The sequence below is a fragment of the Monodon monoceros genome, unplaced genomic scaffold, assembly GCF_005190385.1.
Source record: "Monodon monoceros isolate NGI ecotype Baffin Bay Population unplaced genomic scaffold, NGI_Narwhal_1 Super_Scaffold_10, whole genome shotgun sequence".
In the NCBI taxonomy this organism is placed as follows: domain Eukaryota; kingdom Metazoa; phylum Chordata; class Mammalia; order Artiodactyla; family Monodontidae; genus Monodon; species Monodon monoceros.
The window spans coordinates 40,141,948-40,154,362 of NW_021703766.1; the positions used below are offsets into that span (position 1 = coordinate 40,141,948).

The 12,415-nt window shown below is 44.5% G+C and overlaps 1 protein-coding gene across 5 annotated transcripts in view; it reads left to right on the top strand.

Moving 5' to 3' along the window:
* The first annotated feature begins 10,664 nt into the window (after positions 1-10,664).
* Positions 10,665-12,415, top strand: part of ZNF507 (zinc finger protein 507) — a 45,385-nt gene continuing 43,634 nt past the window's right edge. For 4 of the 5 annotated variants that reach the window (XR_003791205.1, XM_029206226.1, XM_029206254.1 and 1 more), the window contains exons 1-2: positions 10,683-10,838; positions 12,318-12,411. The gene's annotated coding sequence lies outside the window, so the exon portion shown is untranslated. Of the gene's footprint in view, positions 10,839-12,317; positions 12,412-12,415 lie in introns of all 5 variants that reach the window. The other variant, XM_029206234.1, reaches the window with a different exon arrangement.

Genomic DNA, 12,415 nt, shown 5'->3' on the forward strand with positions numbered 1-12,415 from the left:
TTCCCTCACTAGATCCTAAGGTCCACGAGGGCAGAGATTTGGTCTGTTCTTTCCCCCGCAGTACTCCTCGTGCCTAGAATAACACCTGGCATACAGTAGGTGCTCAAGAAATATTTGTTGACTGAATAAATGGATTCGGTACATTCTGCAATTGTGCTTATAGGGCTCTTCTCTCTCCAACTAGGTCATAACTTTCCTGAAAGCAGGGATGCTCCCTATAGCATCTTATTTAGCACCGCACATACCTTAGGTGCTTTAAAACAAAGCAAGTGGATGAGAGAGGTTGCAAACCACAAATTCTGTCCGTGCATTGAAATAGGCAAAAGCACATCTCCCTCCACTTCTCATGGAAGAATAATAGCTAAGGCTGAAATATGCTTTCTACAGGGGCATGCTCGAAGCACTCTCTAGAGTATTCAGTCATAAAACCCACATGATACGACTGACTGTGAGATCTGGAATGTTATTCTCTGCATGTTAAAAGCAAGGAATTAGGATACAATGAAGCAAAGTGATGTGCCCAAGATTATACAGCTGGTGAGTGATGGAGCCAGGAAATAAACCCAGGCATGGCCCAGAATCTGTGCCCTTAACCTCTGTGCTTGCCATTTTTCTTGACTTAGAAATCTAGGATAAATGCAAAAACAATTAGAAAATGCCCCAAGAAAAGCCTTTGGGCGCTAACACTACGTCCCCTTGAGTTTACTCCTATTTTTTTCAAAGTAGATTATAAGCAACAAATCTCTGCTCCAAATTAAGATGTTGCCTGATCATCTTTCCCTTATAAATAAAACATCAAGACTCTATCTACCTGAGCTTAGTGAGGCAAAGGATTTTTAGAAAATTCTTTCCAAGAGAGAGTGGAATGTATTATAGTTCTTCCCTAGAGCTGTGAGAATGCAACTCCCATTCTTGGACTCTGCCTGGGTTTGGATCACAAGAATTCTCAGCTAACATAGATGAACTTCATCAATGCAAAACTGGCCATACCAGGTGCCTCTTTATTCTACAGCATCTCAGTGTTAATAAGCAGGAGGACCTTTGATCAATGAGGCTACTCAAGTAATTGGAATTTTCTATACTCAACACTGAGACCCCATGATGTGAAGTATTCATTTAAATCAAATTTTCCTCAGTGGGTCTTAGAACTCACATAAATTTAACCCATATTGTCTATCATCTAGTTCTCTATTTTGCACAACCAAATGGAGTGCTATAGACTGAATATAATGTTCCCCCAACATTCATATGCTGAAACCTATCCCCAGTGTGATGGTATTTGGAGGTGGGATTCTTGGGAGGTACTTAGATTATGTGGGTGGAACCCTCATGAATGGAATTAGTGCTCTTATAAAAGAGACCCCAGAGAGCTCCCTCGACCCTTCTGCAGTGTGAGGACACAGCAAGAAGGTGGCTGTCTATGAACCAGGAAGTGGGTGCTCACTAGATACCAAATCTGCTGGCACCTTGATCTTTGACCTCCCAGCGTCTAGAACTGTGAGAAATCAATATCTATTGTTTATAAGTCCCCAGTCTATGGTTTTCTGTGATAATAGCCCGGATGGACTAAATCAGAGTGATTTGATATTGGACTGATGAATCTGAAGCACTACAAGAATCTCAGTCACTCAAGACAAACTCCACCATGTTTATCATTCATTCATTCATTCATTCAATGTTTGTTTCTTCATCAGCATCTACTAGTCCCAGGCACTACACTAACACAACATGTTGGCTGACATCACAACATCCACCGTTTATGAAGGGCGGTTGACATGGATGCTATAACCATACAGATAAACTACAGCGATGGCAAGAGCTGTGACCAAAGGCTCTAAGAAAGGGTAAAGGGATTTAACCTGGTCGTGAAAGTCAGGGAGGGACTCCCTGAGAAGACAGTACTTTGCTGAGACCTAAGGAAGAGTAAGAGATAATCACGTGGAGAGGAGTGGGAGGAGGTAGGAGGACACCAGGCTCGGTGCAGCTGGGAAACAGAAAAAAACACACCTAAGGGTGGGCGGTTGTGATGGGGTCGATGCTGGGGCAGTGGCCAGGGACATCAGGCCAGACATCGAAGGCTGGGTAAAGGTCTGGATCTTTATTAGAAGCGTTGGAGATTTTTAAGCACCACCAGAAAGGGAAAGATTTGAGGATTATTTGGAAGGTGAAACTGACAGCCTGGTGATGCATTGGTTCTATACACTCAGCTTGCTATGGCAGAAAACTGGACAAAGAGAGAAAAGGCAAGGGTTGGAACAAAAGGATTTCCAGGCCCATCTTAAGATAATCGAAAAGCTAAACGATCAGGGTGTGCATTCCCAGAGTGGTACACTTGGGCCAGGTCTCCCAACACTCAGCTCATTCTGCACAGTTCTGCAAACCAGAAACGAGCCTCACAGCTTGATAACGCTGAGGGTCAACTCATACTCACCGATGGGGATGAGTCCTATTTTGCATTGCTCTCACTAGAACATAAAAAAAAAAAAATTCTGTAATTCTTGTGCTGCTGCCGACATCATTATGCACCAGTATAACAGAGTACTAATTTTAATCTGCACAAAAATCAGAGAATTTTCATGCTGTGAGGAACCTTAAACATTATCTGAATATTTGTGAATTTTTGCAGTATGTTCATAGATGTTTTCATGTATAATTTATTTCCTATTAACATGTATGTTTGGTGTCCTCTAAATAAACAATGTTTTTCATAGACTTACCAGGTGTATTGCCTCTGGGGCCCCTATCAATCCCACCTGAACCCCATGGGACACACACACACACACACACACACACACACACACACACACACACACACAATGCGCACATGCACATAGATAGGACTGTACCCAGAAGATGCTCAGTCACCACTGTTAGTTGACTATCTGACAACAGACCAAAAGCTCCCTCTGAGTCTGACGGTCAAAGCCGCAAAGTCAAGAGAATGGTCCATTTAAAAGAATCTGGTAAAATCATGGGGTAGAGAAGAGGTGAACAGTCAGACTCCCTCCACTGGCTCATCAAAGAATGGAAAAACCTGGAAGGAGCTAGAACCTTGGTCCCAGCCCTTCTCCATGCAGGGAAGACAGTTCTGTCACCCATAGGAAGAGTGGTTGAGGCTCAAACAGGAGAGCTGAGAAGGATGCCATATCGCTGGTTAAAAAGTCGGGGGGGAAATGAGTATATTCAGCAAACTGAGAAGTGCTGCAATTTTAGAAGGAAAGTCGCTTTCTTAGATGACAGCAGAAGTTACTTCCAGCCTTTTCCTTACTTTGATCCATCAGTGTTGCCCTGGCCACCGACCAAGTTCACATGGTCCAGACATTTTAAGTGGAATCAATGTGTTAGCACCCCTATTTTTCAAAACGTAGAGGACATATATCTAAGATTAAACCTGTACAAATCAACCCCTAGATGTCATTGTTGCTGCTAAAATATCAAATCTTGAGTCTTTGAAATTCTAAATCTGAAGAGATAGCAGTGTTAATCTGAATAAACCACTTAAATAATGCAAATTCAATTCACTTTCAATTTTTCAAAGCCAAGTCCAAAGTCTTCTGGACTTCTTAACCAAAATGTAACTAAATCTTAGGGTGTTAGCACGCATTCTGATGCCAAAAAAATCCACGTTTAGGAAAAATAGGCTGGAAACGCACATAGTCATATGTAACGTGACTAACTGGGCTCACATCAAATTCCACGACTGATGAGCTGATTGTAGCGTAGCTGGGTGATCCTGGCCTCTTCTTTTCTGTGTGTCCTCTGACTTCTGTGCTTGCCTCTGCCATTGGTGTTGGAGCCCAGAGCTGTCTGTCCTTCCCACCCAGGACACACTGAAATAACAGAGGTGCTCATTGGCTCTCCACTGCACACCCTAGTTCCAATTAGCCTCAAATGCTACTTGTTCTCTGATCACAGTCTCACCTCCATCTCTTCCTTCCATTTCATATCATTCCAGTCTGAACCTTTGCAATAATAATACTTGTTGTTTATCGATCGGGCATATCAGTGCTTCCTATACATTATGTCCTTTAAATTTTTCAGTAGCCCTGCAAGATAGGTATCACTATCCCCATTTTACAGATGAAGTAGCAGAGGCACAGAGAGGTTAAGTACCTTGCCCCAGATCACATAGCCAGTGAGTGCTAATAGGTTTTGAAGCTCAGGGTGAGACCCAGTCCACAGCCTGGATTCTTAGAGCCTCTCTGAAGTCAACTCCCAGGTCCCTAACCGGACACCGTCTTTATTCTCTCTCCCAAGCCCCCAGCTCTCAATCAAATTGCTGCGATTCCCCAAAATGGTTTTCAAGTAGCTCCTCAAATAAAGCCCAGATCTGGGAGCATGTCTGCTGAATGAAATCACTTCTTCATTCAATCAACGAGTGTTTACTGAGTGTAACTGCATTCGGGGTCCTATTCTAGGCCAGGGGGAATACTGATGCACAAAACTGCCAAGCTCCCTGGGCTCTTAGAGCTCGTTCTCTGCCAGGGTAGACAGTTGCTGAGGCAGGGATTACACACATAATTAATGACTGCAGAGCCGAGTCCACAAAGATGTGTGAAACAAGATAAGCAGAGCCCCTAACACAGGGCCCTACACCACGAGGGCCCCCAGTAGATGCTTGCTGCCTGTCTCTGCTCGGCCAGCCTCAGCCCCAGTGTGCCTTTCAGGGCAAAGCTCTCCCTACTCCCCACTCCAAGCCCTCCATGCCAGGCAGAAGCATCTTCACACTCCAGACAAATGCCTTGTGTTCACTCTCACCGCACACTTCCATTCATGTTGGTCCATATTCTTCCACATACCAAGCTGATTTATTCAAGACCTTAGCTCAGGCTTCTCCCCTCCCATCAGCTGGGCACAGGGTTCTCCCTCCATGGGGCCCAGAGGTGTGAGCTGAGGGAGAGGTGCTAGTGCTAGAGGGGTAGATGACATGGGAGCCTGGCCCCCTGCTCATGAAGCTCACATGTGCCCTGCAGCAGGCCCACGCATGCCTGATTCTGGATATACCACTTCCATCTCACAATAGACCTAAGCTGGATCCTCCCAATCTTATGTCTTGCTGGAGCCAGTGAAGACTAGTTTCGGCCTCATGACCAGAAAAGGCATGACAATTACAGTACAGACCGTCTCTGGGTGTCATATGCATTTTCCCTTCCCTTTCTCACTCATGTCTCTTTCTCAATGAAAGAAACACCCCAGAAGATCAAACAATGTTCCTCATGCCTGGTCTTCCATAGTATATGAAGAGCTCAGACTGGAGGACCTTAGAAGGTAGTCTACTTACTGTCTGTGGTTATCCATTTACTGATGTCTTAAGGAGGCAAGAGGTGGAACTCCCAGCCGGCTGACGATGCTAGCAGCTTCTCCTAGTCTATCACCTCAAGAGGAGCTGTCAAAATAACAAACGACACATTTGGAGGTCACAGGATTACCCTTTAGCCAGGCCCTCTTGGTTTGATTAGCAGTGACTTTTCCTCTTAGTGTTTTTCTTCATCTTCTCCTTCTTCTTTTCATTTTCTTCCTCTGCCCCTTCTCATCAATAAAGGTCACTGCGTTAAGGAAACCGTTTCTGTGAGAAGAATTTAACGGTACCCTATTAGAATCACACTGTCTTGTTCAGAAGCAGGTGGTATTACCTGTCAACAGGATTTTGGACATAGCAAATAGCCGACACCCAACTCAGCTGAGGCTCCTGGGCAGATAAAGTGGCCCAAGGAGACAGCCCTCTGGCGGCCTCAAAATCTCATTTTCATTGCCCTAGTAGAAAAGAGACTGACTTTATTGACAAAGACGACTGAAAATTGCTTGAGCGCTCCAGTAACCAGTCTGCGTTGAAGCAGAGAGACAGTCTGGCGGAGACCAGCTCCCTGCTCCCCCGTGCAGCTCTGCCCAGCCCTGAGTCTGTGGCACATGCAGACCAGACTGAAGGGAGCCTGCTGACACCCTCACGGGCAGCCCCACTCCACCTCCACACCCAGCCTGCTGGTGCCTTTCTTGGACCCCAACCATAAATCAACGTGAATTCAGGACAGCTCTGCCAGAAAGCAAACTCTTAGACTGATTCAGGGACCCGGGGGTCAGGCCTGAGTTAGCTGGAGAAGGCAAATGTCCTGCTTCCCACTGGAGTGTTCTGTGGCTTGACTGCACATCCCAGGTCGGCCACTAGATGTCACCACCATTGATTCTTGTCCTTACTCCCAGGTGCTGGTATAAGACAGAGTCCAGGGACCAAGGGAACTCTACAGAATTCCATCACCGCCAGGACTGCAGGGCTGCTTTAGGTCCTCTGACAGTCTGAGCTCCTCGTGGGCCTCTCCTAAACCAATTAGCAGCTCAGACCCAAAACAGCTGAGCTGAAAGTTAAGCAAACCCCAACTCTGAGAATAGACACCCCCTGCTCTTTCTCCAATTCTTCCTGGTCACTATCAGTTGTGTATCCTTCTAGTTTATTCTGGCCCTCAATAAGAAACAAATTAATATGTGTGCCTCGTAGTACCAGAGATTTTAGATGTCAATGTGCTGCTGAAATGATGTAGGTCTGTGGCTTTTAGCAGAGAATGAATGACAAATGGATAATTTATGATGATTCTTGAGACCTGAACTATAATTATGAAGTATTTCTAGGTGTACATTCAGATGCAAAGTGTAAGGAACCTAGCGCTAATATTAATTTATTACTGACAGCAGTATATATAATAATATATCATGTCTTTTAATCTTACATTCCTTCTAACTTACATCAAGCAATCTTTTCATTCATTAATAAAATCAAGCCTTGCCATTATTCTTAATGATGAAGTCCCCTTTTGAACCCAGAGGACTCCTATAATTAAACTCTGTACTTCCATGTACCAGACATTTGAAGCTAAAAAAAGAGGATAAACTGAACTTCTTGTCTTACAGGCAGGATGAAAACGTCAGAAAGATGCAGCCTAACTGCCCACAGTCCCACAGGAGCTAAATAGAAAGTCAGGGAAAATTTTTGTGTTTATCTTCTCCACTCACACCACCACATCCTTTTCTTTTCCCCTTTTAGTCCCCTGCCTTCTCTGACCCTTCCACAATCTTTCCTTTCTTGTGTGCTTTTTTTTAATTGAAGTATAGTTGATTTACAACGTCATGTTAGTCTCAGGTGTACAGCACAGTGATTCAGTTATACATATATACATACATATATTCTTTTTCAGATTCTTTTCCCTTATAAGTTATTACAAAATATTGAGTATAGTTTGCTGTGCTATACAGTAGGTCCTTGATGGTTATCTACTTTATATATAGTAGTGAGTATATGTTAATCCCATCCTCCTGATTTATCTCTCCCCTCCCCCCTTCTTCTTTGGGAACTATAAGTTTGTTTTCTATGTCTGTGGGTGTATTAATCTTTCCTTTTTTGAGGCAGCATATCCAAAGAATATTTTTTAAAGGTCACGATAAAAATTACAACTAAAAGAAATGCAGGTTAACACGTCTCCTCCAATTCTCTGTGCTGTGCCAAAAACCTACATGATTAGTCCCTTCAAAAGAAATCTAACCTAATCCTATTACACCAAAGACGAGGTGTCCTTCACGAGTATCATGTCCGGGAACAAGTTGGTCTTCTCCACAAGTTTCAACAGGTTAATGTCTCATTCAGTTTATAACCAGTCATTGCCTTGGCAACTTATTCACTGCACTGTACTGAATGTTCCCCAAATTTAAACAGTGCTATGGTTTAAGTTGTCAAGCACACACCATGTATTATCAGGCAACCTGGTCACTTTAGAAGATACAGACCCGTGACACTTGTAGAAGTGAAACCTTTAAGCTCATCAGCTAATTACTGATCCCAAAATAGAATAATGAGATGTGTGGAGATAAGCATTCAGTTATCTGGGTCATCTCTCATCTGGAGACAAAATCTGATTCCACTGAGTAGGTACTGGATAACTGAGTAAGCAAGTTTCCTACCTATAATGCTAAATCTTAATATGATTGGTTAATGAAATCATGACAAATGACATTCTGTGGCAAGTGGAAGGTGCTTAAAAGAGATTCGGTGAGATATCCACAAGTTCAGTGGAACTATACCTGAATGTCTTTGTATTCCCCTGACCTGAAAACGTTTACTGCAATTTTCTGGAGACCTTCTGTGTAGGAAAGAGAAATACTGAAGTTTTGCTCCACTGGCTTTTTGAAGTTGCCTAGGTTTTTCTATTGGATTCTGTGTCTTATACCTTCTCTGTCTTCAGGAATGAAGGTCTTAATTCTTTTATTAACATTCCTATCTGCCTGTAGTGGTTTCTTCTTATTGATTCTGTCTCTTCCAGTTACTTCAGTGTAGGGAAGAGGAGTGTCAGTCAGCAGTGGTTATGTCATGGTGCGGTAACAAACAGCTCCAAAACCTCAGTGAGGTTTACATATATTCATTGTGGGTCAGCTAGGGGCTCAGCTCATCACCACCACTCTAAAATGTGGGCTGACAGGGTGGCCACCATTTCAAACATTGCTGGTTATCAAGCCAGCAGGGAAAGGGCACTCTGGAGGGCACTGCCCTGGCAAATAACCGTTCCAGGATGGAAGTGGCACCCCTCACTTCTTCACACAATTCATTAGCCAACACCAGTCAGAGGCCACACCTCTGAGCCAGGAAGAGGGCCAGGAAGTTTTGTCTAACCTTGTGCTGGAAGAGGTACATTGCAAAATAGCTGGTGAATATTAGAAAAGACAACCACAGGAAGTTCAGACAGAGATATACTTAACCTCTCACTTGTTTTAGAACTCCCTTATTTTCCCTAGATTATAGTTTCTCCACTTTGTTTTTGCACTCTGCTCTGGTAAAATAATTCTCTGATTCCTGTTCTGTCAACTTTCATATACATGGACATTACAGTTAAGACAGTACTAAAGAAAAGCCTCTCTTCAGGTAGCTTTAAACAAGGATTGTTTGTGTCAGTAGCTCAAGAAGAAAAAAGAAATTTGCACATTAATTGTTTGTTCTCACATTCTTCCTTTTATGTATTTCTGGTTTTCCTCAATTTTTTTCCTTCCACCCTTCCATGCTAGTCTCCTGCTCAATCTCTTTTATTGAAAAAAATTATTCAACCCTTTATTTTTCCTTCTTCTTAGCTATTTGGTCCAATTGGCAAAGAATTCTGTGGAATAGCAGAATTCTAAATTTGCTGGTTTCCCAACCCCCCAAATTCAGGTGAATTTGTATCCTGAGATATTTACTGTATCTCAGGAATTACTGACCTCTCTGAACAATGACAAGGTTTTGTTGGATCTTTCTCCCACTTGATAATTGAGAGTCCAGCCTGCTGCAAAGGTCTCTAAGGACACCTGGAAGTCCCCGAGAGATACAGGCATAACTCATTTTATTGTGCTTCAGTTTTTCTTCTTAATGAACCTTGCAGATATTGCATTTTTTGCAAATTGAAGGTTTGTGACAACCCTGCATCAAGCCAGTCTATCAGTGCCATTTTTTTCAACAGCATTTGCTCATTTCACGTCTCTGCATCCCATTTTGGTAGTTCTCAAAATATTTCAAACCTTTTCATTATTATTATGTTCGTTATAGTGACCTATGACCTTTGATGTTATTCTTGCAAAAAGATTATGAATGTGAAGGCTCAGGTGATGGTTAGCATATTTTAGCAATGAAGTATTTTTTAATTAAGGCATGTATGCTGTTTTTTAGACATAATGCTATTACACACTTAAGAGATTACAGTAGGGTGTAAACAAAACTTTTATATGCACTGGGTAACCAACTGATGTCAAATTCATGTGACTCGCTTTATGGCAGTGGTCGAGAACCAAATCCACAATCTCTCCCAGGTATGCCCGTATCTCAATGAACAAGTCCATTACTATGACTGGAATCTTCAGTTTTACTCCCTTCCTACTGTTCACGGCCCACATGCTCAGTCCGGATCCAAGCACCCTGCTGTGTAGTTCCCAATACACCAAACCTGTCCAGCATTCCTGAAGTTGGGTGGAACGCTTAACTAACATTGCATTTTACTCTGTCAGCAGAGGGATGGAAACAGGACTGCTTATAAAGCTGGCATGTATGTCATAAAACAGATCCAAATAACCAACACCATGGTGACCTCAGAGGACTGAGGTTGTGCTACCAGGTGAAGCAAGCTACCAAGTCTGGTCCTACAACTCTCAGGATGACTTCTTTCCCTCAAAATCCTCAATCTCTCCAGCAAATAGATTTCCCAGGGCCAGCTCTGCCCCTCACCAGGCACACTTGAAGTCCAGCCATGAACCTAGGTAGCACCTCTACATTTTAGCCAAGAACCCCACAAAAAAGTATAGCCCAACCAAAAGCTGTAACAAATTCAGAAGCATAGGGCTGTAAAGAATGTCAACGCCCACTGCTGAGAGCCAATGAGGGAAAGGAAACCTAGCCCACAGCAGGTTTGGGCGACGTGGGGAGACTCCAAAGTGAGCACTCACTGACTTCTAGACCCAACGACCACTCAGAAGGCCACGCTTGGGCCGTGGCAGCCCAACAACCCGCGCCTTAACCTCACCCAGGAGCCGGGGATTGCAGTGAGCTGGCAGGGTATCCTCTTTGCGCCCGCCCAGCCGGCGTCCCGAGATGCCCATGGGCGGGGCCTGAGCATCGCCCCGCCCCCTCCGCCCGCCACTCGGGTCACCTGACCTACCCGCGGCTCACGTGATCCGTCCCAAGCGCCGCCATTTTGGAGCTCCGGATGAGGAGGGAAAAGCGGGGGTAAAGAAGGAAAAGAGCAGGGAGAAAGGTGGGCGAGGACGAGGGTGAGGGCACGGCTGGGCTCCTAGCCGGCCAAAAGAGGCTCGCGGAAGCAGCAGCCGCCGCCCGACCGCAGGTACCGCGCCCCGGGGCCGCCCCTCCGCCCGCTGTTAGCGCCGCCGCCGGCCATGTGCGTCCTCCCCTCAGGCCTCTACCGGCGCCGGCTTCCTCCTCAGCCGGCAAACACCCGCCCGATGCTGGCCACATGCCCCAAGTTCCTTGTCCCTTTTCAGTCCTCTGTGCCGCCCACAGCAAGGCCTGTGGAGACCCCGGGCTTGCCCTGCACCTTGGGGGTGGGGGGGAACCCGCGTACTGCACCTTGGGGGTGGGGGGGGAACCCGCGTACTCACCAGCCTGGCCCGCAGGCAGGCCCGCCGGGTGTCGCTTCCCTCCCCTTTGCACGTGTGAAACCGCTTAGGCCTGTTGGGATGGAGCGAACGACGGTGTCCTCACCGCGTCTGTTGATTACTTTTCTCAACCCGCATCTCCCAAGCCACTGATGGGTGTAGGAAAAGCTAGTACATAGACGCTGTTCTGGTGTTCTGCACCTATTTCGAACCTCCTCCATGAAGTGGTCTCCCCAGAGATCACGGAGATCATTGGGAAAAGCTCCCACCGTGTAAGACCTGGGGGCATCCGTAGTGAATGGGTTTGTGTGTGGAAGGCCTGGACGATTAATTAGGCAGAGGCCACCATCCCACCCCGTAGGCGATCTTTTTAGTACTGCAGTGGGCTGTAATTTGCTGCCAGTCTGCATCTCTCCTATCCGGCAATTACTGGATTTATCAGTAATTGAATTTGTTCTTTGAGTTTGTACTTTCTTCAGTACTCTGCTCTGATTCAGTGTATGGGTTGCATTACTGATTAAAAGAGAAAGCCTGGCCCTTCATTTCTTTACTTCACTAACTCGTTTAAAATTAATTTCAGGGGAAAGCCAAATACGTGCTTTCTGCCCTGGCAGTAAACTATTTACTTAACCATAATCGATAAAGCTGCATTCTAGGTGAAATGAATACCATTCTTTGATCTTTTAGATTCATTCTAGGTAGTATAAGAAACAGTAGCAAAGAAATGTAGGACCAGGGCAGGAAAGTGCCTTAGAAGATACATAGGTCAGTCCACTGTGCTTTATCTTTCATGATGCCGTTCAGTTGTAGAACTGCTGGAAGTTTGCAGTCACCCTTTAGATTGTAGTTCTGGTTAAGATTAAAATGGCAATATACAATTTATTGTTTCTTATTTATTAGAAAGTGTTATCAGTAAAACCAATAGTATTTTGAGTTAATTAGATAAATTCTGAGCCAAAACATAAAATGCACAATTATTGGAGAAGTTTCCAGAGCTATTTTTTCTAACTGGTGCAAAATCCTGAAATCTGCTTGTTAGGTAAATTATGTAAATTTGCGTCACGTAATGGGTTGCATGGACATTCCTCTGAATTTCTTTTTGACATGCAATATTGGGCAGTTTTTCACTGTCAGAAAAAAAAATCATTACTTTGTTTCACCAAGAAAGAGAAACGTTTGATACTATATACTTTCGTTCTTGGCCACAGCTGGATTTTGAAGATCGATCCAGGGGACTGTATCAATTTCAGGAATTGACTTGAAAGACACAGGCTCTGCCACTTAACAGCCATGTAACCTTGGGTAA